The sequence below is a fragment of the Arachis hypogaea genome, chromosome 11, assembly GCF_003086295.3.
Source record: "Arachis hypogaea cultivar Tifrunner chromosome 11, arahy.Tifrunner.gnm2.J5K5, whole genome shotgun sequence".
NCBI lineage: Eukaryota > Viridiplantae > Streptophyta > Magnoliopsida > Fabales > Fabaceae > Arachis > Arachis hypogaea.
This window is the reverse complement of record NC_092046.1, coordinates 85,933,875-85,961,202: the sequence shown is the minus strand read 5'-3', so window position 1 is coordinate 85,961,202 and position 27,328 is coordinate 85,933,875. Positions and strand designations below refer to the sequence as shown.

Sequence of the window (27,328 nt, the reverse complement as noted above, 5' to 3'; positions counted from 1 at the left end):
TCTACTTTTCTTGCCCTCTTATGAACCAAAAACCCCCTTACCCCTTTATAGCCAATAATTGAGCACTTCATTGTATCCTAGGGAGACGACCCGGAGTCAAAATACTTCGGTAAATTTTTATTGGGGTTCATTATTCATGATATAAAACCCATATTTTAATTTAATTGCGAGAATTGTTTGTTGGTTTGGACTATACTAACAACAGAATTATTTTGTAGAAATCCGAACCAGTATAAATCCTTGCGTCAGAGCTCTATCCTAATTTAATATAATATTCGCATTTCCAATCTTCTTTATTAAAAATTAATTTATTGACTAATTATCTACTAATTTAACAGGGTTTACAGTTGCACTTGCCGGTTAGTTTGTGAATTTTAAATTTCGCACCAGATGTTGAACCTAAAGAAGAGATGGAATTTAAGTCCAGAGACATTGGGTTAAGCATTTCAACACCATCAAAGAGAGAGAGTAAGAAAAAATTAAAAATAACAACTTCTCAAGCATCATTTTCTTCTTCTGAGGTGCATATTCAAACAACTACTATCAATGCTTTTTCTGCCATAAATTTCAAGTCTATTTTTGGTGTTGCTGGTGTGTCCATCATCTTTTATTAATCTTATTTCAAGTCCATTGATTTTTAATTGTTTTGTTCCTTTTTCACCCTGTTTTTGATATGCAAAATTTGGAACTTGTAATTTATGACTTGTCAACTTTTTTTGTCAAACCTAATTAACAAATTCTCTTCCTAACTTTTTCTTTGTATATAATTGATTTGAATAAGCCCCTTGTTTTCCAAGTACAGGCACAATGCCTATCCCTCACATCTTTCTTACATGTTCTCCATGCCTTATCTTGCAGAAGGCTTCAATTGTTATATAAGTTTGATTTCTATTTTTAGAACTTATATATGACTTTGGTATTAATTTATTATTTGATTCCTGAAGATTTTGTTTTGTTCTCCCTCTTTTTTTTTTGGGTTTCAAGGGTTTGTGGACTGAAGTGGTTTTATAATAACCATGAGTTAGCATCTGGAGAAAATGATAATAGAGTATGTACTTGCAAGCTTCATCAACTTTCTAGCTCCCCTTTCTGTTTTGTTACTCCTTTGATTTTCATGCACTATTACACTAGTAATTTCCTTTATATGTTTGCAGTTGCTTGTTTGGAATCAACACTCAACTCAGCCCGTCCTGAAGTACTGTGAGCACACGGCAGCTGTTAAAGCAATAGCGTGGTCTCCTCATGTTCATGGACTCCTTGCATCTAGAGGAGGAACTACAGATCGATGTATTCGTTTCTGGAATATAACCACAAACTCACATTTAAGCTATATGGAACTGGAAGTTAGGTAAAAGTACTTGTCTAGAATCATTTTCATAATATCTAATTGACTTTGTTTTAAGTGTTTTTTATCTACTGCATGACTGATTATTGGGTGGAAGCACTATGAAAAATACATGTCTCATGTTGAAGGGTATTTCTGAAAACTCAAACTATAAATAGATCACAAGTTACCAAATTAAACCCAACTCTATGAAAAGTGAATTTAATTAATCATCAATAGAATTGAAGACAGAATGATTAATCATCAATAAAATATTAATAGAAGGGAGGGATCATCAATTGTGTAACATGGTGACATTCATAGCATCAACTTTCATATACCGAGACAAGGATAAAGGCGATTCTTAACCCCTCCCTTTCTTTTATTCTTACCCAAGAGTTAAAAGAGTTAGCGTCAACATTTACAGCAAGAAAAATTAACAGTAACCACCAATTTCAATTTACATCTCAATAAAAAAGACTACACCAAGCTTGTTGGTGATAACAAGTGTCAATTGCGTGAACAATTGATAGCACTTGTTTTTCTATTCACTTATATGTTTCTTGGATTCTAATCTTTTTGTGACTTAATTATGTAATAATTTTATGTTTTTGCTCCTATGTTACTCACTCTTTTAATGACATTTGAAATCTGGAATATAATTTGCTTGTTTATTGTGCTTGGATGGAAAGGGTGAACTTGGCTAAAAAAGAATATTTATGAAGGGTTTTAGTTTGCTCGATTTTTATGTTATTTGTTAGTGTTCAATAAATGAAGTTTTATTAGAATTGAAGAAGAATAAAAAAGATCTTATTATCAAGAATTTGGTATACGATGCATAAAATAAGCTATTCAATTAATGTGGTTATTTGGGAATATTCGTGTTGTCAATTCTTTTGTTTCAATTCAATGCAAAACAAGATAGCTCATTCTATCTGGGATAATGAAAATGTTTTTTGTTACTAATAATGCTTGGTTGCGAATTAACGACCGATTTAGTGACTAAAATGTTGGTTGCTAAATATAAGTCTCCACTTAGCGACCGAATTAGGGACTGAAACATTGGTAGCAAATGAGACCGAAATGCTAGTCACAAACTAACGCTCGATTTAGCGACCGAAAAATTTGTCGCTATTTAGCGACCGATATACTCAGCGACTGATTTAGCAATCGAAAAATTTGGTCATCATTTAGCGACCAATTATGTTAGCAACCGATTTAGCGATCGATGCTCTATGGTGAGGGTTTGGTGTCCTTGTTTAAAAATTGATCGCTAAAATCAGTCGTTAACAGTTAGCGACCGAAGTTGGTCGCTATTTTCTAATTAGCGACTAAGGTTTTAGCGACCACCAAAATCGGTCGCTATTTCGGTAATATCTTGTAGTGTATGTTTTTTCTTTTTCTTTATTTGATTTTTTCTTGTTTTTATTCTTGTTAAAAGAATAAAATAAGAAGAATCATGAGAAGTTAAAACAAGAAGGAAAGATGAACAAGAAAAGAAGAAGATGATAATGATGAAGAAGAAGGAGGAGGAGGAGGAATTTGCTTGTGCGTCATCATTATTAAGTAATTTTGGTGCATTCTGAATTTAAATAAGGTGCATTCTAAGTTTAATTTCGGTGCATTCTGGTCTAAGCTTGTTCTAAACTGAGTTTGTTTGTGTGTCGTCATTAGTAAGGAATTTTGGTGCATTTTAGAATTAAATAAGGTGCACACAATTCAAAACTCTTCTTCCTCCTCTTTCTTATCTTTTACTTCGTTTTCTTCTTTCTTTTTCATCTTTTTTTTTCCTTCAACCTCTCCTACTTATTTTGTTTTCTCATAATTATTCTTGTTTTACTTTATTAAGAGGAATAAAACCAAGAAAAGAGAAGAAAAAAAAGAATAAATTTTGATTCATTTCTGCTAAGAATTTAATCCAATAAGTGTAAACTTACATTCATTTAACTAAATAAGATTGTAATATAGTACAAACTTGTTCATTCAAGTTTAATATGAGAAGCAATGCTACTAAAAAAAGAAGTAAGAGCATCAGAAAAAAGAAAAAAAAAAGGAAAGAAGAAAGAAATGCAACATTAAAGAAGATATTTTTGTGCTTTTCTAGCAAAATTTCAGTGTAAAAACTAAGACATTTATGTGTTATTTTTAAAAAATTTTGGTGTTATCTTTGTGATAAATTCTACATAATTCAAAACTCTTCTTCCTCCTTCTTATCTTCTACTTCGTTTTCTTCTTCATTTTCATCTTTTTTTACTTCATCTTTTTCTTTTTATTTTATTTTCTCATAATTCTTCTTGTTTTACTCTCTTGAGAGAAATAAAACCAAGAAAAATATAGAAAAAAAAGAATAAGTGACTGCAATAATAACATGAAAAAGAAGGAGAAAGAAGAAACAAAATTAAAATATAATGTAACAACAGTACCAATAAAAGAAAGAGGAGCAGACGCACAAAAATAGAACCATTTTTCATATTTTTTGAACGCAGCACGCGAAACGTAAGTGAAATGAGTGTTTTGTTTGTGTTAGTGAAACGCGCGTGTGTATACACTACATATAATAAATATGATTTTTGTGGGATTTAAGCCAACTTAATTAAATTTGATTGACAAAAAAACTTAAATGTGAAACAAGACTGAATTATGAAATATTATGAAAAGCTTACGGTTCACTTGCTCTCTTAAACCTTTCTCATTCCTTTTTTTTTTTTTTTCCTTCATGCCTTACTCTGTTATTGCTGCTGTGAATCTATTCTTCTTGCCCTCTAGAAACCATTTTATTTAATTATCGAATCTAATTCGAGGAACTAGTTTTTGACAACAATATTGACCGAGAAGTATTTCCTATTTAATTATAGTTAATTATTGAAATAGTTTTACTTTTATATAGCAAAAACGTTTCTTCTATTAATTAATTTACTTTTATTTATATTTTTTTAATAATAAAATAATAATAAATATTAAATTAAATAAGATAATAAATTTAGAAGCCAATATCCAAGTATGACAATACTTTTTATAATTAGAAAAATGACACTATTTTTCTTTTACACTTTTTTATATACTTTTTATTGTAGTATAAAAAGGACAAAATTTTTACTTTCTCTTATTTCTTATCAGTTATTTTTAATATAAAAACAGAAATGTACAAGAAAAATGTACACAAATTAAAAGCAGTGCTTATAACACTTTCCTTATAAATAATAAGGATAAATTATAAAAAATGTATTTAAATGTTTTTTAATTTTGTTATTAATAAAAATATTTTAAAATAATTTAAAAGTATGACAAAAATATTCTGCTATAATATAAAAGATCTTCTTTGATTTATTTTTTTCTTATCACGTTTGGGTATTTTTATTTTGTCACCTTTTAAAATAATTTAAAAATATTTTTATCGATAATAAAATTTAAAAGTATTTTTATCAGAGCTAAAATAATTTAAATATATTTTTTATAGTTTACCTTAATTATAAATATAGATAACATCCACCGTATCAAATCTGATCTTACAAGATGAACTATATACTAATCCCCTAAATCTCTTCTAATAAGGTGTGTTCAAATTATACGATAAACTATACTAAACTCTCATATCTTTATCATAATGAGAAGATACTTGTTAAGGAGCCAGCCAACACTTAAAAAAATAAAATAAAGAATTAATTAATATAAAAATAAAGTATTATTTTTGTCTATAATATTTAAAATAATTTTTAAAATTGTCTTTAATATTTAAATAATTTTATTTAAATTCCTAATATTTTAAAATTATCTCAATATTGTCTTGTCGCTAGTAATCTGTTAATAGAATTAACAGTAGGACAACATTGAGTTGATTTCGAAATGTTAGAGACTTAAATAGAACAAAAATATTGTAGACAAAAACGATACATTATTCTTAAAAAATTATCAAATCAAGTAAAATAACAGTAAATTTTAATGGAATAAATTACATTATAAATTCAAAATTTTTACTCATGCTTGTAAAATAGCTAATAGATAAATTTTCAAAAAAGAAAAATAGAAACATGATATATATACAATAAAGTATAAAGTATGCCTTTTTATTTCTGATGTATCGAACTTTTTTAATGTTTAATTTAATTAAGTTTTATTTTTATTTTTTAAATAAATTTTATTTTTTCCTTCAATAATTTTAATTTATACGATAGATAATGATTTAATTTATTTTTTAATTTTACTCTAATAAAAAAATAACTTAGAATGAAAGTAATTTGATTAAGAGTAAAATTAAAAAAATTAATTTATTTAGAATGAAAGTAATGTGATTATGAGTAATTTACTTAGATGTAATTAAACAAATAATTGAATAATTATCTACGTAAAAATAATTGAATAATTATCTATGGTAAAAAATTGATTAAAAATAAAGTTTAATTAAATTAAATATTTTATAGACAAAAAAATATAATTTATACTTTATTGTATATGAATCATGCTCTTTTTTTTTCGCAAATTTATGTATTAGCTATTTTACAATATTTTATAATGAGTAAATGATAAGAATTTAATTGGGGTTTAATACATTTAAAATATTAAAATCCTAATGGAAGGGGAAAAGAAAAGAATGACATTAAGAAGAGGAATTTATTAGCATAACGAGACAACGGAAATATAAAAGACAGATAAAAATTTTTCTACTAGACTTTTAAGATACCTGTTCTTAGCAACCTAGGTCACCGGAAAGGATTTCCTACTAGACCTTCAAAGAATTTGTCCTTGACAACCTAGATCAGATGGACGAAAACTGAAAGAAACTACCACGCAGGTCACCTTAGTGTTGGATCCTTCAATCTTCCTCATGCAATAAGCGAAGCAAATCACTCACCTCACTTCTCACACAATAAAACGTGCTTAAAAGCAACTGAAATTTATTCATCAAAGTTGTGTAAATTATCTCACCAGAAAGTGTTTAAATAAACCCCAAACAAACTAGCTAAAAGATAAGATAAGATAACTAATTTAAATCAGATTTGATCTTATTGGATTAGATTAGATTTGATTTAAATTTTAAAATCCTAAAGATATGATAGCTAATTTAAATCAGTTTTGATCTTATTAGATTAGATCAGATTTGGTTTAAATTTAAAATATCTAAAAATACTACTAAGCAAATCAAAAGTAAATCAAATCTTCCAACAAATTCTAACAACAAAACAAACCAAAATAAATGCCTAAAAATTCGAAAATTAATAATAAATTATGCCTCCCATTGAATTTGAAAAGCATTATTGGGCTTTTGCGGTCCTAACTTAGCCCAATGAGCCTTGCCCATTCTTCCTTGGTTAGAACTTGATGTAACTCCATATGCATAACCGCTGCCAAGTTTCTAAAGCTCTCTTTGAGCTTTTTTGCACGTGCTCTAGTGATGGGCCCTCTGGAAGTTTGAAATTTTCATTTTGTCTTTTTGTCTTAGAATGCCCCAATTGTCTTTTCGAACATGTATCAATAAAATTCTTAAAAAGAGTAAAATTGAGAAAAATAAATTTACTTAAAACAAAAGTAATGTGATTAAAAATAATTTACTTAGATTTAATTTAAAAATAATTGAATAACTATATGTATAGTATAAAAATTGATATTATTAAAGGATAAAATTAAAATTTCTTTCAAAGTAAAAAAGTTTATTTAAATTAAACATCAAAGAAGTTCGGTACATTAGAGACAAAAAGATATATTTTATACTTTATTGTATATGTATTTTTTTCTTTTACAAAAGTTTATCTACTAATTATTTTACAAATATTTTATAATGAATAAAAATTTTGAATTCGTAAAGCAATTCAATCTGTTAAAATTTATTTTAGTTTTGCTTGATTTGGTAATTTTTCTCAGAGTAATGTATTATTTTTTTTCTCTAACATTTTTATCTTATTTAAGTCCCTAACATTTTAAATTCACCCCAATTTTGTTTTACTATCAATTCTGTAAATATATCACTAACAGTAGAGTAATATTGAGACGATTTTAAAATATTAAAGACTTAAATAGAATAATTTAAACGTTAAAAATGACTTTAAAATTTATCCTAAATATTAAGAACAAAAACAATACTTTATTTTTAATATAAATTTAAATACAAGACAAAAATAAAAAATATTAATTACATAACATTTCTCTCGTAGAAAAGTTGTGATCGACTACACCAAGGAGAGATATATAGCTTCTCGATTCAAGAATCAAAATGTCATTTTACAAACAAAAACAGATTTTGTTGCATGAGGATGCCAATGTTTTTGAAACTTACCCTATAGATTATACAATAAAAAAAAGTTTAATTATTCTGCAGATCCTATAGTTTCACCAAATTTTCAATTAGGTCCCTATACTTTTTTTCTTTTTAATTAGGTCCCTATACATCATTTTTTTTCAATTTAGTCCCTGTTAATGTTAAACGTCAAAAAAATGTTAATAAATTGTGAAATTACCTGTATACCTTTAGGGACCTAATTGAAAAGAAAAAAAAATATAAAGACCTAATTGAAAATTCGATAAAACTATAAATAGTCAATAAAAGATATTCCTATAATCCTTATTCAATGATTCTACGACATGAAAGATATTCCTATAATCCCTTTTATTTTGTCACTATCATTCTTTTGCTTATTTATATACAAATTGTACAAAAAATAATTTCTTTTTATTTTTTTGACTTTCAAAATACAACATACAAAAAAAAGTAATGAATAAAATGAAATAGAAATAGTAGTAAAAAGTATATATAAAATTCAATTTCCATCATTCAAGTATTTATTATGATCATGTAACATTTTACATTTGTGTAGATTTATGAAATATAGTTTGTGTCTTTTGTAAGACTCAGTTAATTAATGGCTAATTAACCCATAAATGAGAACTTATTCTAGAAAGCTAAAAATGTTATTTTTATGGCTTAATATGATAGAGGAGATTGAGACAAGAATTTCGATACCAATTTTATAGAAAACGGACCAAGATTGGACCGAACGGGCCAAACCGGTCCAACCAGACCCAAAATGGGCCTTGGCCCAACTAAACTAAACCAAAACCCTAGTTTTCAGCACTCTCTCTCCTCACTTAGCACTCAAACACGTTGAAATTGGTATGGAGGGGGGAAGAACACTCTCTCAAGTTCTCTCCCTTGGTTGATCTTCAAACCACCATAACTTTTGATCTAGAGCTCCGATTGCCGCACCGTTTGCGGCCACGCGTTCACCGCGGAAAGATCTACAAAACCCATACCATCAATCTTAAGGTAATCCACGTTTTACTCTTCGAATTTCCAGCCTTGATTTCGAGTTTCATGAGCAAAAATGTTGAGATTTTAGGCTCTTTGATGTTATAGGATCCAACTCTCTTGAAGGAGAAGGTTAATCTTGTCTCCTTGGACCTTGGGTGTGGTAAGATTCTCAACCCTAGTGTAATTTATTGTTCTATGATGTTTGGGTATTGAGATGTTGTGTATGGGTATGATGATTGTGGCTTAGGTTGTGTATATGTGAATATTGGAGCTTGATTGGTGATTTTGGAAAGCTTAGAAGAGGGTTTTGTGTGATAAAATCTGTTCTTAGAGGTATTGAGACCTTGAGAGCTTGTGGACAAGTGGTTTGGAAGTGTTCCGGTTGAGCTTGGGTAATCGGCTAAGGTATGGTTTCGGTTTCCCGTATCTAATATGTAATGTGGTAGGAAATACTTAGGCTAGAGGCCCTAAGATAGGCATTAAATTGTTGATGTTGTTGAATAGTTGAGATATATGATGTGATCATATATGTGATTATGAATATTGATGCCTTGATTGTGTGATATATGAGAAATGCATGTTGTGATATATGCTTGATGGATGATTGAGGTTTAATTGATGGGTGATACCATGTTGATGGTGAATATGATGTTGATTATGTATAATGATAGTTGATTGGAAATGGTATTACTGGAAATTGGGGTAAGGGAGGATGTATGACATGATATGGTGTTTGTCCTTTAGCCATTTGATTGAGAAGTGTTAAAAGGGTTGGATGGTGATTTTGAAAAATTTGGTAAAATGTCAATGTGTGAGTTGAGGATGGCTTGATGTTGATTTTGGTACATTTTGATTGATTTCAAAGAAAAGGGATGAAATTGGCATGTTTTGATTGATTTTGAAAAGAGTTGAAAGTGGCTTGTTTTGAAAATGGCACTTTATGGTTTTGTATAAAAACACGGTTTTTGGGTATACTTTGACGGGACATAACTTGGACTACGGATCTCTGAATTGTACCAAATTTCTTTAGAAATGAAATTGGATCCGGGATATCCATGCCGTTCGAAGAACGGGTGAAAAACGATTTAAAATGAGAAAGTTATGTCCGTCGGAAGATTGTGGGTTGAATTTGTAAATTCTGCAGCTTTTAACTTAGAAAATTTTTAGCAGAATGACCCTCCGCGCGTAGGCGCACTTGGTGCGTACGCGCCGTTCTTTGAGAAAGCACCATCCACGCGTGCGCGTGGTGTGTGCGGGCGCGTCGATGCGCTGTACCAAATGCCCAGCCATTTTCCAGAGAGTTGTGCCAGAGTTGTGCCAATTTTGTGCCTGGGGTGCAAGAGCACCCACGCGTACGCGTGGCTGACGCATGCGCGTCGTTGGCTAATTTTCAATCTGCGTGTTCGCGCGTATGACGCTTGCGCGTCGATGAGTTTTAAGGCCATTCACGCGTGCGCGTGGAGTGCGCGTACGCGTGGTCCTATTTTCATCCCAAAGTTGATGTTTAAGTTTTAAAAGCCAAATTTCATACTTCTAAGCCTCCGATCTCACCACTTATGTCTTGAATCATTATGATATGCCTAGCATGAGAAAAAGGGCTAGTGAATGTGGTAACTTGCGAGTGAAGCAAGGGAAAAAATGAATGATCATTGAGGATCAAAGATGATTATGTGAGATGCGGAGGATGGCGGTGGAAGTGCTTGTTGTGCCATGGGCCGAAGGGCCGTAATTGTTAATGAATTGGCTGGTTATGGATTTAACCGTGAGCCGGATGGCTGGATTATGCCGTGTGACGGCAGAGCCATGTTTATGGCTAAGTATAAATGCATATATGCTGTTGAATGAATTGTGAATATTTGCACTTCCACTATCGGAGATGAGGGTTTCCCTGGGAGGAAGCAGTGGCTAGCCACCACGTGCTCCAGGTTGAGACTCGAAGCTCTTTTGACCCTATGTCATAAGTGTGGCCGAGCACTGTGAAAGGCCCGGATGAGCTCGCCCCCGTAAATATTCACCAGTGAGGGTGATGGATATGGATCATGATTATAATCAAGTTTATGATGAGTATAACTCAAGTTGGGGATGCGCGACAGAGGGACAGTCCAATGGTTAGCTACCAGGACTTGTCGGGTTGGCTCTATAACCGACAGATGATATCATTAGCCACTAGGGACAGGCATGCATCATGAGCATACTACATGAATTGTTTGAGATTGCCTGTTTGACTGCATATTACTTGCTAATTGTCTAAATGCCTTATTTATTCCTATTTGTAAATCTCTTGTCTGATATGACTGTGTTTGCTTTATTAAACTCCTGCTGGTGGTTGGGAGGTCTGAAGGAATTGGAAAGGGAAGTATTAGTTAGACTGAAGGATCTTTAGTCAGTTGCCACTTATGGTTTAGCTTGTTTATAAGCTTTGATATTATCTGGAGGAAGTTCTAGGATTGCCTTCGGCTTTCCTCTATTATTATGTATTATATATGTGGAAGCTGTTACCGTGCTGGGGACCTCTGGTTCTCACCCATGCGGATTTTGTGGTTTTCAGATGCAGGACGCGAGGCTTCTCGTTGAGGCATGCTGGAGACTTCTGGATTAGCGAAGATCCTTGTTCTCGGGACTCTGTTTTGGTTTATATATCTTGTTTAGATACTTTTATCTCCATTAAATAATACAAACTATGATGACTCCTCTTATAGGAGGTTTTGGAGAATAGATTTCTATATTTGTGTCCCTTTGGGTTTCCTTTGGGGTTTCCTTATTTTACTATATGTATATATTACTATGCTCAGACCGGTTATCTTCGCAACCGGATTTTGAGTCTTGATATTCCTGTTTTTGACACTCCTTTGTATATATATGATCTCGCGTTAGCTTATCCCTGTTCGTTACGTTATCGATCGCAGTGTTGCGCTTTCGAGTTACGGTTTTTGTTTACCCCTTTTTTTTACAAAGGCTCCTAGTTATAATCAATTATTCATACTACTATAGGTACTAAATTTTTGTTTTAGAGGTCGTAATACCTTGCCATCTCTGAATTATGACTTAAGCATAAGACTCTGTATGGTAGGGTGTTACATTATGGTATCAGAGCGATTCGTTCCTGTAGAGCCTGAGGGACGGACTGACTATGCTTCTGTGCATTCTCTCTGTGTGTGTGTTATGTGCTATTAGTATATCTACTTGATATAATTGGCATAAACGTTCATGAGCATACATTTGGGACTTTGAAGCACTAGACTTCCGATATTGAGACTGATCAACTTAATATCGATTGTTTGGTGTGTATAGGAACCAGATGGCGCCTCGTGGACGCGGTAGAGGTCGTGGGAGGAGTCGTAATAATGCTCGTGCGCCGGAGATTAACCATAATGACCCGGTAAACTTTATGACTGCGTTGGAGAACATGGCTGCTGCTATGCAAGCCACTGCTGAGGCTCTTGGTCAACAGATGAACAACCATGGTAATGACGGAGGTGGAGTTCAGGGCCCGATGACACTGGCAAACTTTTTGAAGGTTAATCCACCGAAGTTCAAGGGAACTACTAGTCCGACTGAAGCCGATACATGGTTTCAGGCTATAGAACGAGCACTGCAAGCGCAGGTGGTACCTGAAGGGCAGCGTGTGGAGTTCGCTACCTATTTGCTCACTGGTGAAGCGTCGCATTGGTGGCAGGGTATCCGACGCCTCCTGCAGCAGGGTGATGATTATATCACCTGGGATGTCTTCCAAGAGGAGTTCTATAAGAAGTACTTTCCGACTTCTGCCAGGACGGCCAAGGAACTTGAATTGTTGCAGCTGAAGCAGGGTACTATGTCCGTATCTGATTATACTGACAAGTTTGAGGAGCTGTTCAGATTCTCTCGTATGTGTCAAGGGACTCTGGTGGAATATGAGGAATGAAAGTGTGTTAAGTACGAAGGAGGACTCCGGAGCGATATTTTCGATTCGGTGGGGCAAATGGAGATTAGGACTTTCTCCGAGTTGGTGAACAAGTGTAGGGTTGCTGAAGAGTGTGTGAAGAGGGCAGCCACTGAGAAAGGAAGTCACAAAGGATCATTTTCACAGAACCGAGGGAATAGCTTTGCACCTAGAGGTTTGCCTTTCAAGAGGGGAGGTTCCTTTAGGAGGCCCAACAACAACAACAACTCCCAAGGGAAAAGGTTTGGGAAGCAGCCTCAGAATGATCAAGCTTGTACTAGGTGTGGAAGTCACCATTCGGGAGTACCATGCAAGGCCGGATGGGGTTTGTGCTACAATTGTGGAAAGGCGGGACATAAAGCCGCAAGTTGTCCGGAGCAGCAGAAGCAAGGTGCTGGGAAAACACAACAAACTGGTCGGGTGTTCACCACCTCAGCTGTGGGTGCAGAGGGATCCGAGACACTCATTCGAGGTAACTGTGAAATGGCTGGTCAAACTTTAAATGCTTTATTTGATTCGGGAGCATCGCATTCATTCATTGCATTTGAGAAAGCCCATGAGTTAGGGTTGAAGATTGTAACCTTAGGTTATGACCTAAAAGTGTATAATGCTACCCATGAGGCCATGGTAACTAGGCTAGGATGCCCGAAAGTTTTGTTTAGGTTCAAGCAGCGTGATTTTGTCCATAATTTAATCTGCTTACCGATGATCGGTCTTGACCTTATCTTGGGATTGGACTGGTTATCTGAGAACCATGTCCTGCTTGATTGTTCTACAAAGTCGGTGTACTTCATGCCAGAGGATACAGAAGGGTCGGTCGTGGTGAATAATTATTACTTGAATTCGATGATGGTGAATTGTTCTGGAATCGAATGTCAGGGTATCCTGTTGTTAACCGCTGGTGTTTCGGGTGATGATCAAAGGTTGGATCAGATTCCGGTAGTGTATGAGTTTCTGGAAGTGTTTCCCGATGATATTGAGGAATTTCCACCTAACCGAGAGGTCGTGTTTGCTATTGAATTGGTGCCTGGGGTGGGACCAATCTCAAATGCTCCTTATAGAATGTCACCATTAGAGATGGCCGAGCTAAAGTCTCAGTTAGAGGAATTGTTGGGTAAGAATTTTACCCGATCGAGTGTTTCCCCGTGGGGTGCTCCAGTGTTACTGGTAAAGAAGAAAGATGGAAGTATGCGGCTCTCTGTGGATTACAGACAGCTGAACAAGGTCACCATAAAGAATAAGTACCCGTTGCCGAGAATTGATGATCTCATGGATCAGTTACAAGGAGCTGGGGTTTTCTCTAAGATCGATTTGTGATCTGGTTATCACCAGATAAGGGTGAGGGGTGAGGATATCCCTAAGACCGCTTTCAGGATTCGTTATGGTCATTACGAGTATACTGTAATGTCCTTTGGGTTGACGAACGCTCCTGCAGTATTCATGGATTACATGAATAGAGTGTTCCGTCCGTTTCTGGATAAATTCGTTGTTGTCTTCATTGACGATATACTAATTTACTCCAAGACTGAAGAGAAGCATGCGGAACACTTGCGGACCGTGTTGCAGATTTTAAAGGAGAAGAAACTCTATGCGAAACTGTCTAAGTGTGAGTTCTGGAAGAGCGAGGTGAAGTTTTTGGGTCACGTGGTGAGTAAGAAGGGAATAGTCGTAGATCCAACTAAGGTGGAAGCTGTGATGGATTGGAGGCAACCTACCACAGTAACTGAGATAAGGAGTTTTCTGGGTTTAGCTGGCTATTACCGAAGGTTCATCAAAGGCTTTTCGCAATTAGCATTGCCGTTGACAAAGTTAACCCGCAAAGACACTCCGTTTGTTTGGACTCCTGAGTGCGAGGAGAGCTTTCAGACATTGAAGAAAAAGTTGACCACTGCACCTGTGTTAATGTTACCTGAGCCGAACGAACCATTTGAGGTGTACTGTGATGCCTCACTAAAGGGTCTAGGATGCGTGCTGATGCAGCATCATAATGTGGTGGCGTATGCCTCACGACAGTTGAGACCTAATGAAGTTAGTTACCCTACGCACGATTTGGAACTCGCTGCGGTCGTGTTTGCCTTGAAGGTGTGGAAGCATTATCTCTATGGGGTTAAGTTCCAAGTCTTCTCCGATCACAAGAGCTTGAAATATCTCTTTGATCAGAAAGAGCTTAATATGAGGCAAAGGAGGTGGATGGAATTATTGAAGGACTACGACTTTGAGTTGAATTACCATCCGGGAAAGGCGAATGTAGTGGCGGATGCGTTAAGTCGGAAGTCGTTATATGCGGCTTGGATGATGCTTCAAGAGGAGAAGTTGCTCAAGAGATTCAAGAGTCTAAAAATTGGTGCTCGAGAAGTATCTGGAACCTTGTGTTTGAGCCGATTAGAAATCTCGAGTGATTTTAAATCTGAGCTCCTAAAGGCTCATGAAAATGATAAAGCGTTATGGAAGGTGTTACCGGCTATCGAGCAAGGAAAACAGTGGAGAGTGTCGGAAGAAAAAGATGGGTTATGGAGATTCAATGGTAGGATCATTGTGCCGGATGTTGGCACTTTGAGGCAAGATATCTTAAAGGAGGCACACAAAAGCGGATTCTCCATTCACCTGGGAAGCACTAAGATGTACCATGATTTAAAGGCGATGTTTTGGTGGCCGGGTATGAAGAATGATGTGGCGGAATATGTTTCAAAGTGCTTAACTTGTCAAAAGGTAAAGATTGAACATCAAAGACCTTCTGGGATGTTGCAACCTTTAGAGGTTCCGCAATGAAAGTGGAAAAGTATTGCAATGGACTTTGTGTCGGGATTGCCAAGGACTAGGACTGGTTTTGATGCTATCTGGGTGATTGTGGACCGACTGACGAAGTCAGCTCACTTTTTGCCCATTCGGATGACTTACACCCAAGAGGAGCTAGCACGGTTATACATAAAGGAGATTGTGAGACTCCATAGTGTACCTGCTACTATAATCTCTGATAGAGATCCTCGTTTCACTTCAAACAAAATACATAGAACGCACTGTTAAAAACTTCAATTGTTCGCACGATGATGATGACTCGCCAAGAAACTCTGATCTTAGCTTCATCAATAAGCGACTAAGATATTTTAAGCCTTCTCCATCTCGACCTCCACCCCGAAAGAAATCCTGAGGCAAAGCCTCGACAAGAACAGAACTGGTGGTTAGAAGAAGCATGGTATTCATCACAGCAACAACCATCAACAATAAAGTAAATTCATAATCAGCAAAACCAATTCATATGTCAATTCATCAATTCACAAAACCCTTATATATATATTCATATTGTAAACCCAAACTATTGTATCAAAAGAATTCAGAATTCAATTAAACAAATAGGTGTATTAAATCAATTCATAAATCAGAAAAATTATCATTTGCTTAAACCTGTTTCATTAACTTTGAAAAAAAAAAATTAACATGTTAACTTTGAAAAAACAAAAAAAAAAATTAACATGTTACCTGTTTTGGCAGATCGACTTCAGGCAGCAAGGCGAGGTGCGGCGAGGTGTGGCGACGCGAGTAGCGGCGTAGCGATCCACGGCGAGCGAACGCGACGGAAGTGACACACCACCAGTGGGAAGCAGAGTAGAGCAGACGCACGACCAGCGCAGAGCAGTGCAGCGCAGACCAAGGACGACGGACGATGACGACGATGGACACTCACGCCGCCAAGGACGACGACGACGCCGCCGCCGCAGCAGATGGAGGACGACACCAACGAATGGATCGGAGGAGAAACGCAATGACTTCAGAGAACAAGGGTTGACTAGGGTTCTTTGTTTTTGGATAAAATGGCAAGGGTGATTTTGGTATTTTGAAAAAATAGAAGTGGGTTTAATTAGCTATTATAACTTAATTAGGAGAATATTCGATTTTTGAATAGAATATTCTGTTATTTTACATGGTTTTGTTATGGTAGGGACTAAATGGAAAAAAAAAATTAATATCTAAGGGCTCAATTGAAAAGAAAAAAAATATAGGGACCTAATTGAAAATTTGATGAAACTATAGGAACCTGCAGAATAATTAAACCTAAAAAAAATCGAATAATTTTACTAATGAATGCTCACTAATTAAAGTATATCCATTAACTAACAGAACTTAAATACATTTTAAACTTATGGAGCATAAGTCCTATCCTTTAGAACCGCCCATGTTCTTAATATTTGATTTTAACTTAATTTACATTTAATTTGTTTAGAACTTATCACAATGCTTCAACTTTATCATCTATCCACTAACCAAACACAATATAAAAAAAATTAATAAATTTTTAACCTTTTAAATTTTTATTAACATATATATTTCTGATAAAATTTAAATACAAAAAATTTCTAATTTTCATAAAGGGAAACAATTTTATTTTTCTGTCTATTTTTTTCATAAATCAAATAAAACTAGTTGACGTGGTTGTAATAAATAGGTCATTTTTCTTGTTCTCTAAGTAAATTATTCTTTATTCTAGATCAGCTACTCTTTTCTCCAATTATTTTATCTCAAAATATTCTTTAACATCTAAGATCTAATTATTACCCAATATTTTTGTTGGTTACTATACGCCTAATTTTTTCAACGTGATTAGTAACCTACATAGAAAATTTACAATGTAATTGTTTCACCTAAATCAATTCGGACAGAATGAAAATATGTTGATAAAATGTACTTTTAACTTCATCCATATACAAAAAAATTACAAACTTACCTTAAAGAATGGACATCCAAAAAATAGTCTGTTTGGGTTGGTATTTATTTTCGATATGTAAAATATGACATACACTCAGCAGAAATATTTTTGGACAATACCATCTTTCTCATTCCCAACTTACACCGAATATGGAGCCGCATTTTCAATCAAGACTTCTTGTCGTCCACCACCATCTCTGTGTCGTCTCGTGTTTGATAAGCCTCCATTACTGGCTATCAATATAAGTAACACCACCATAAATAACTATGAACAGCTACTACATACGTTACTTCAAAAAATCTAATTTAAATCTCATTAAGACTACCTTTGTAAAATGACGTTTTCATTTTTATTTGGAGACCACTTTATTCTACAAATTTTAGTTTCTTTTCGGTGTGACACCATAATAGATATCTGGACACTATTATAACTACGTCAATTAGTTTCTTTTGATTTATAAGAGATAAATAGACAAAAGAATAAAATTATCCTCCATTTATTTAAGTAAAAAAAATTATTTAAATTTCATCATAAATATATTTGTCAAAAATTTAAAAATTTAAAGAACTTATATATCTCTTTTCATAAAATATATATCATCCTTCTCATTCCGTCATCTGGCTCACTTCCTGCTCCATTTGGCATTTGGACAACCTCGAATCGTTTGATCTCATGGGCCATTATTGGCCCTGATCAGCATTCAGCAATAATACCAACCAACGTGTTATGATTAATAACCATATCTGATTTGCAACTACTAGCTAGCTTTTGGTCTAGGAACTTTTCTTTCTTTCTCTTCCTTTTTACTTTTTTATATTATTTCCCACCTTCTTAATAGTGGCTTTGAAAGTTCTCGAATATATTAAAGGAAGGGACAAGTACAACAATACAAAAACCAATGGCACTGAGGATTTCGTTCGTATCTTTCTCTTGTAATAATATACGTAGATGTAACCTGGCTTTTTTTTTTTTGGGGGGTAAAAAACGTGGTTGTTGAATGATGGAAAGTTCTCTCTTGCTTAAATATATTTTCCAGGTCCACTTAAAACAACGTGTAGTCATCAATAATAATATATTACCATGGTGTTTTTGAAGTTGGTTTGTTAATGAAAAGTTTGTAGGAATATGCTTTGTGAGTTGTATTAATGAATTGTAGAATTAGAGGGCGGTGCCGATTTAGAATTATGAGGACGAAATAGTTTGAAAAGGACCAGCCAGGGGTGGCGTATATATATATATATATATATAGGTGAGATCTTTCATGGCTCAACAATAGGTGGCTAAGTGGTGCGCAGAAGTTGTGATTACACTTTGATTATGTAAAATTCATTGCTCTTTCTTTCTCTGGTAATGGCGCCAAAAACATGATGCCAATACCATGGTTCACAACTTCGCACAACTAACCAGCAAGTGCACTGGGTCGTCCAAGTAATACCTTACGTGAGTAAGGGTCGAATCCCACGGAGATTGTTGGTATGAAGCAAGCTATGGTCACCTTGTAAATCTCAGTCAGGCAGATATAAATTGATAATGGTGTTTTCGAATAATAATTAAATAAACATAGAATAAAGGATAGAAATACTTATGTAAATCATTGGTGATAATTTCAGATAAGTGAATAGAGATGCTTTCGTTCCTCTGAACTTCTGCTTTCTTGCTATCTTCATCCAATCAGTCTTACTCCTTTCCATGGCTGGCTTTATGTGATACATCACCATTGTCAATGGCTACTTTCGGTCTTCTCTCGGAAAAATGATCCAAATGCCCTGTCACGGCACGGCTAATTGTCTGGAGGCATCACCCTTGTCAATGGTTTCATCTTATCCTCTCAGTGAAAATGGTCAACGCACCCTGTCACGGCACGGCTATTCATCTGTCGGTTCTCGATCCTGCTGGAATAGGATTTACTATCCTTTTGCGTCTGTCACTACGCCCAGCAATCGCGAGTTTGGAGCTCGTCACAGTCATTCATTCATTGAATCCTACTCGGAATACCACAGACAAGGTTTAGACCTTCCGGATTCTCTTGAATGCCGCCATCATTCTAGCTTACGCCACGAAGATTCTGGTTAAGAGATCTAAGAGATACTCATTCAGTCGAAGGTAGAACGGAAGTGGTTGTCAGGCACGCGTTCATAGGGAATGATGATGATTGTCACGTTCATCACATTGAGGTTGAAGAGCGAATGAATATCTTAGAAGCGAAATAAGATGAATTGAATAGAAAGCAGTAGTACTTTGCATTAATCTTTGAGGAACAACAGAGCTCCACACCTTAATCTATGGAGTGTAGAAACTCTACCGTTAAAAATACATAAGTGAAAGGTCCAGGCATGGCCGAATGGCCAGCCCCTCTGATCTAAGAACCAGGCGTCCAAAGATGTCTAATACAATAGCAAAAGGTCCTATTTATAATAAACTAGTCACCAGGGTTTACAGAAATAAGTAATTGATGCATAAATCCAATTCCGGGGCCCACTTGGTGTGTACTTGGGCTGAGCTTTAACTTTCCACGTGCAGAGGCCATTTGTGGAGTTGAACGCCAGGTTTGGATCCATTTCTGGCGTTCAACTCTGGTTTTTGATCCATTTCTGGCGCTGAACTCCAGAATTGGGCAGAGAGTTGGCGTTGAACGCCAGTTTGCGTCGTCTAAACTTGGGCAAAGTATGGATTATTATATATTGCCGGAAAGCCCTGGATGTCTACTTTCCAACACAATTGGAAGCGCGCCATTTTGAGTTCTATAGCTCCAGAAAATCCACTTTGAGTGCAGGGAGGTCAGAATCCAACAGCATCAGCAGTCCTTCTTCAACCTCTGAATCTGATTTTTGCTCAGGTCCCTCAATTTCAGCCAGAAAATACGTGAAATCACAGAAAAATACACAAACTCATAGTAAAGTCCAGAAATGTGAATTTAACATAAAATCTATTAAAAACATCCCTAAAAGTAACTAGATTCTACTAAAAATATACTAAAAATAATGCCAAAAAGCGTATAAATTATCCGCTCATCACAACACCAAACTTAAATTGTTGCTTGTCTCCAAGCAACTGAAAATCAAAATGGGATAAAAAGAATAGAATATACTATAAATTCCAAACTATCAATGAAACATAGCTCCAATCAGATGAGCGGGACTTGTAGCTTTTTGCCTCTTGAATAGTTTTGGCATCTTGCTTTATCCATTGAAGTTCAGAATGATTGGCATCTATAGGAACTCAGAGTTCAGATAGTGTTATTGATTCTCCTAGTTCAGTATGATGATTCTTGAACACAGCTATTTTATGAGTCTTGGCCGTGGCCCTAAGCACTTTGTTTTCCAGTATTACCACCGGATACATAAATGCCACAGACACATAATTGGGTGAACCTTTTTAGATTGTGACTCAGCTTTGCTAAAGTCCCCAATTAGAGGTGTCCAGGGTTCTTAAGCACACTCTTTTTTTGCTTTGGACCTTGACTTTAACCGCTCAGTCTCAAGTTTTCACTTGACACCTTCACGCCACAAGCACATGGTTAGGGACAGCTTGGTTTAGCCGCTTAGACCAGGATTTTATTCCTTTAGGCCCTCCTATCCACTGATGCTCAAAGCCTTGGGATCCTTTTTATTTACCCTTGCCTTTTGGTTTTAAGGGTTATTGGCTTTTTGCTCTTGCCTCTTGGTTTTAAGAGCTTTTGGCTTTTTCTGCTTGCTTTTTCTTTCTATATTTTTTTTTCGCCTATTTTTTTCTTTTTTTTTCTGCAAGTTTTGTTCTTTGCTGCTTTTTCTTGCTTCAAGAATCATTTTTATGATTTTTCAGATTATCAAATAACATGTCTCCTTGTCATCATTCTTTCAAGAGCCAACATATTTAACATTCTTAAACAACAACTTCAAAAGATATATGCACTGTTCAAGCATACATTCAGAAAACAAGAAGCATTGTCACCACATCAATATAATTAAGCTAAGTTCAAGGATAAATTCGAAACTCATGTACTTCTTGTTCTTTTGAATTAAAACATTTTTTCATTTAAGAGAGGTGATGGATTCATAGGACATTCATAACTTTAAGACATAGTTACTAACTACTAATGATCATGTAATGAAGACACAAACATAGAAAACGAAAAACAGAAAAAGTAAGAACAAGGAATGAATCCACCTTAGTGATGGTGGTGTTTCCTTCTTGAGGAACCAATGATGTCCTTGAGCTCTTCTATGGCTCTTCCTTGTCTTTGTTGCTCATCCCTCATTGCTTTTTGATTTTCTCTAATTTCATGAAGGATGATGGAGTGCTCTTGATGTTCCACCCTTAGTTGCTTCCAATAATTGTGTGGAAGAAAATGTATCCCCTGAGGTATCTCAGGGATCTCTTGATTTGTAGTCAAATGTTCTACCACTGAGCTATAGACCCTTGATGGAAGCTTTATTTTCTCTTTCCTCTTTCTAGAGGTTTCTCTGGCCTTAGGTGCCATCAATGGTTATGGAAAAAACAAAAAAGCTATGCTTTTTCCACACCAAACTTAGAATGTTGCTCGCCCTCGAGCAAAAGAAGAAAGAATAGAAGAAGAAGAGGAAGATATGGAGGAGATGGATGGATGTGTGTATTCGGCCATGTGGGTGGGATTGAGTGGGAGAGAGAGAGAGAGATGTTGAATTTTAAAGATAGTGGGTGTATGGATGTGAGTAGTAAATGGAAAACAGAAGGGATGATCATGAATGGAGAGAGAGAGGGTGAGGTGGGTGGGGATCCTGTGGGATTCACAGATCCTGAGATGATCCTGTGGTGTCCACAGATCTTGAGGTGTCAAGGATTTGCATCCCTGCACCAATTAGGCATGTAAAATGCCTTTGCACACAACACTGGGCGTTCAGCGCCAGGTTGGTGCCCATTTTGGGCGTTCAACGCCCATTTGTTGGCATTTCTGGCGTTGAACGCCAGAACCATGCTTGTTCTGGGCATTCAGCGCCAGGATGCTGCCCATTTTAGGCGTTCAGCGCCAGAACCATGCTCTGTTCTGGCGTTGAACGCCAAGCAGGTGCTTCCTCCAGGGTGTGATTTTTCTTCTGCTGTTTTTGATTCCGTTTCCAATTTTTATATTTATTTTGTGACTCCACATGATCATGAACCTAAGAAAACATGAAAAACAAAAATATAGTTAGATAAATAAACATTGGGTTGCCTCCCAACAAGCGCTTCTTTAATGTCAATAGCTTGACAGTGGGCTCTCATGGAGCCTCACGGATGTTCAGAGCATGGTTGAGACTCTCCAACACCAAATTTAGAGTTTGGATATGGGAGTTCAACACCAAATTTAGAGTTTGGTTGTGGCCTCCCAACACCAAACTTAGAGTTTGACTGTGGGGGCTTTGTTTGACTCTGCTTTGAGAGAATCTTTTTATGCTTCCTCTCCATGGATGCAGAGAGAGATCCTTGAGTTGTAAACACAAGGTTGTCCTTATTTAATTGAAGGATCAATTCTGCTCTGTCCACATCAATCACAGCTCTTGCTGTGGCTAGGAAAGGTCTTCCTAGGATGATGGATTCATCCTCTTCCTTTCCAGTATCTAGGACTATGAAATCAGCAGGGATGTAAAGGCCTTCAACCTTTACTAACACGTCCTCTACTTGTCCATAAGCCTGTTTTCTTGAATTGTCTGCCATCTCTAATGAGATTTTAGCTGCTTGCACCCAATAGATTCCCAGTTTCTCTATTACAGAGAGGGGCATGAGGTTTATCCCTGAACCAAGGTCACACAGAGCCTTAAAGATCATGGTGCCTATGGTACAAGGTATTATGAACTTTCTGTAAATCATGTTGCTTGTATACGAAGTTTGTATTCGTAGGTTTTGATGAATGACAAACCAACAAACGACATGAAAGACAAACCAACAAACAACTTGAATGAACAAGCATGTTGAAAGATCAACCAACATTCAACATTGAGGAATGAAGAATTGAAAGCAACACAACAACAACAAGAAACTCAAGTCCACAACATTTGAAGACAAGTATAGTGTCTTAGGACTTAGGTAACTTCTTGTTAAGAACCAATTGCTAAAATCTCTCAACACACACTCACAAAATGTTTTGATGCACATCTTGCAATTCGATGCTAGCCAAATGGTTTAAAAACTTGTTTTCAAAGGTATAAAAGCATAGGAATTGACTCCAACAAGTTTGAGATCAATCCTAAGTATTTTGAAGTGATTTTAAGCCATTCTTTAAGATTTGCATCGATGCACACTCATCTTGCATCGATGCAAAGCATGCAACGACTTTTTGCATCGATGCAAAGATGTTTGCATCGATGCAACCTAGCTGAAAATTCAAATTTCAGCTTCAAAGACACATTTGCATCGATGCAAAGTGTTATGCATCGATGCAAATGATTCAAAAACATAAAAAACGGCTAGTTTTAACAAAACGGCTCCATCCCATTAACTCCCCAACGTTTCTAAGGTTTGGGGAGTCTATAAATAGATGGATTGAAGCCTTATTTCACACATGTGAGTATTTGCAAACTATCTTGTTCATATTCTTTCATTCTACACATTTTTAAGGTGTTATAATACACAATTTGAGAGAGCAATATCAATTGGTTCAATAGTGCTAAACTTGTAATCATACACTCTTCTAGAGAGTACTCATTTCATCTCAACAATTCTTTGAGAATTGTTTTCTTGTAACACTTTGTAAATTGGAGTGTGATCTCCAAGGTTGAGTCAAGAGTTATAAACACTATAGTCGGTGAGGATACCAAAGGAGTATACTAAGTACTCAAGGCAAATCTTAGAGAAGGTATCTCTAAGTGGAGTGGGTTAGTATACGAGTGGTGATCATATACCGTGAGGTGTTAGAAACTAAGGACTCGGATTGTAAAAGGTTTTGCGCGAGCACCTTGAAGCTTGGCAATAGTGGAACTTCTCAATAGCGATTGAGAAAGAAAGTGGACGTAGGACAAGGATTGTGCCGAACCACTCTAAATAGCGTTTGCATCTCTCCAAACTCATCTCTTCAATATTATTGTCTTTTACCTTTGAGCAAATAAATTGTGATCGAAAAGTAGCTTCGTAAGTACTTAAGAAATAGCTTAAGTCCGATTGGTGAAAAGCTTGATCAATTTATTTGAGTCGGTGTCTATTGGAAAGTAAAAGCTCCTTATAAATGCTTAGCAATTGAGTTAAGCTCTTGGAAAAATACTAGTACAATAACACTTTTGTATATTGTCTTTAACTTTCGCAAAAAGATTCATTGTTGTTGCAATACTCAATTCACCCCCCTCTTGAGTAATTGTGCATAGGTTCTACAAGTGGTATCAGAGCTTAACCCTTTGAAAGACTTAACCGTTTAAGGGAAAAGATCATGGCAAGCACAAGCTTTAACAACAACAACACTAGTGAAGGTAACTCAACCGCTAGACCTCCTCTTTTTAGCGGAACAAAATACTCTTATTGGAAAAATAAGATGAGAATTTGGATCCGTTCTCAAGATGTGAGAATTTGGAAAGTGATTGAGAATGGAAATCACATTCCAACAAAGACAACAAGCGCTAAAGAAGGAGAAGTCTCCGTCTTAAAGCAAGTACCGAAAGGAGAAAATGAATATAGTGACGATGATTGGAAGAAAGTGGCAATGAATGATAAAGCCATCAACTTCATTCATTGTGCACTTAACGAGCATGATTATATGAAGATCTCTACATGTGAAACCGCTAAAGAGATTTGGGATAAACTCCAAATCACTTACGAAGGAACCGACTCCGATGACGACGAGGTTGCAAATCTTTGCTTAATGGCAAGCGAAGAAAAGGTTAGTAATGACAACTCCACTTCTTTTAATTTACAAGATGAATATGATGCCTTACTTGAGGTGTACACAAAACTTACCCAAGATTATTCTCTCCTAAAGAAAAAGAATATGGATCTTTTAAAACAAAATGAGATGTTGAAAAACGAGAATATCAATCTTGGAAAAGATAAGTGTAGCACAAGTAGTGATCCATACAAATCTTGTAAAATGCATGAAAATGAAATTACAACTCTTAAGAACACTTTAGCTAAGTTCAATGAATCTTCAAAGAACTTAGATAAAATGTTGAAAAACCAAAAGCATGTTCATAATAAGGAAGGTTTAGGTTTTGAAAAAGGAAAATTTAAAAATACTAAAACTCCTATTAGGCAACCGCAAGCCCAAAAGGCAAGCATGCCTAAAAGGAATGAAGCCTTTAAACATCCTCCTCAACATGCTTCATTTAGAAATTATAATCACAATGCATATAGATCAAAAGATGTTGCATTTAGGAAACAACCTAGGCAACCATTTAGAAACATGCATAGGATGCATAATCCAAATGTCATATGTCATTATTGCAATAAAGTAGGTCATATAGCACCCGTATGCTTTACTAGAATTAAACATATAAACTTTCGTAGTCAAGATACGAGATGGGCACCTTATGGGCATTATGCTCATACTAACCATCAAGGACCCAAATTCACTTGGGTACCTAAATCCCAATTTTAATTGTTTTGTAGGTACGTGTTGGAGCTAAGGATACAAATTGGTATGTTGATAGTGGATGCTCCAAACACATGACCGGCGATGAATCAAAGTTCACCGCAATAGAGCCTACAAACGGAGGAAACGTGATCTATGGAGACAACAACACCGGCAAAGTAATCGGCGTTGGAAAAGTTGGTAAAAATTCTTCTACCTCCATAGATAATGTTATACTTGTCAAAGGTCTCAAACATAATCTCATTAGTGTTAGCCAACTTTGTGACAAAGGAAACTTAGTCACCTTTGACTCAAAATGTTGTTTGATAAAAAGGCAAGACACTAATGAAATTGTGCTAATTGGACACCGTGTTGACAATGTATACATGATTAATCTAGATGAAGTTTCCTCAAATGATGTGAAATGCCTTGTTAGTAAAAATGATGAAACTTGGTTATGGCATCGTAGAGTAGCTCATGCTAACATGGACCATCTTAGCAAGTTGGTCTCTAAAGAGTTAGTAATTGGCTTACCAAAGCTACATTTTGAAAAAGACGTCCTTTGCGACGCATGTCAAAAGGGAAAACAAGTAAAGGCCTCTTTTAAATCTAAAAACATTGTTTCAACAACAAGGCCATTACAACTTTTGCACATGGATTTATTTGGTCCTTCCAGGACTATGAGCTTTGGTGGCAATTACTATGCTCTAGTTATTGTTGATGATTACTCTCGATTTACATGGACCTTGTTCCTAGCAAACAAGAGTGATGCATTTCGAGCATTCAAAAGATTAGCCAAAGTTATTCAAAATGAAAAGAATTTGCATATATCATCTATTAGAAGTGATCATGGTGGAGAATTTGAAAACAATCTTTTTGAAACTTTTTGTGAAGAAAATGGCATTGAGCATAATTTTTCCTCTCCTAGAACACCACAACAAAATGGTGTGGTTGAAAGGAAAAATCGTCATTTAGAAGAAATGGCGAGAACTATGCTCAATGAGGCTAATATTCCTAAGTACTTTTGGGCGGATGCGGTTAGTACCGCGTGTTATGTTATGAATAGGATTATCATTCGACCTATTCTTAAGAAAACACCGTACAAATTGTACAAAGGAAGAAAGCCAAATATTTCCCACCTTCACGTCTTTGGCTATAAATGCTTTATTCTAAATAATGGAAAAGATAACTTAGGCAAATTTGATGCTAAGGCTGATGAAGGAATCTTCTTAGGCTACTCTTTAACTTTTAGAGTATATAATAAACGCATCATGACTATGGAAGAAAGTATTCATGTCGCTTTTGATGAAACTAACCGTTGTTGTGCTAGAAAAGATTTTGATGAAAATGTAGAAAACTTTGATTCACTAAATTTGAATGGTGAAGACAAAGAAAAAGATTTAAATGAAGCCTCTACAAGCTCAACAAAGGATAGTGTTCAAGTTGAAGAAATTGAACCATCACAAGCACAAATAAATGCACTTCCAAAGGATTGGCGTACTTCAAAGGATCATCCTCTAGACAACGTCATTGGTAATGTTTCGAAAGGGGTAACAACTCGATCTACTTTTAGAAATTTATTTGCATATAGTGCTTTTGTTTCTCAAATTGAACCATCTACCATTGAGTCCGCAATTGATGATGAACATTGGGTT

At 35.5% G+C, this 27,328-nt stretch overlaps 1 long non-coding RNA gene across 5 annotated transcripts; it reads left to right on the top strand.

The window, feature by feature from the left end:
- The first annotated feature begins 620 nt into the window (after nucleotides 1–620).
- LOC112723957 (uncharacterized) lies at nucleotides 621–16,381 on the top strand. Of its 5 annotated transcripts, none has more exons than XR_003163246.3 (3): nucleotides 641–879; nucleotides 985–1,048; nucleotides 1,155–2,009. It is a non-coding gene; the product is annotated as an uncharacterized lncRNA (long non-coding RNA). The 5 variants fall into 5 exon arrangements; XR_011867628.1 differs by adding an exon at nucleotides 2,766–3,142 and having other exon boundaries at nucleotides 653–1,048; nucleotides 1,155–1,348; XR_011867626.1 differs by adding an exon at nucleotides 15,976–16,381 and having other exon boundaries at nucleotides 654–1,048; nucleotides 1,155–1,348.
- The last annotated feature ends 10,947 nt before the right edge of the window (nucleotides 16,382–27,328 follow it).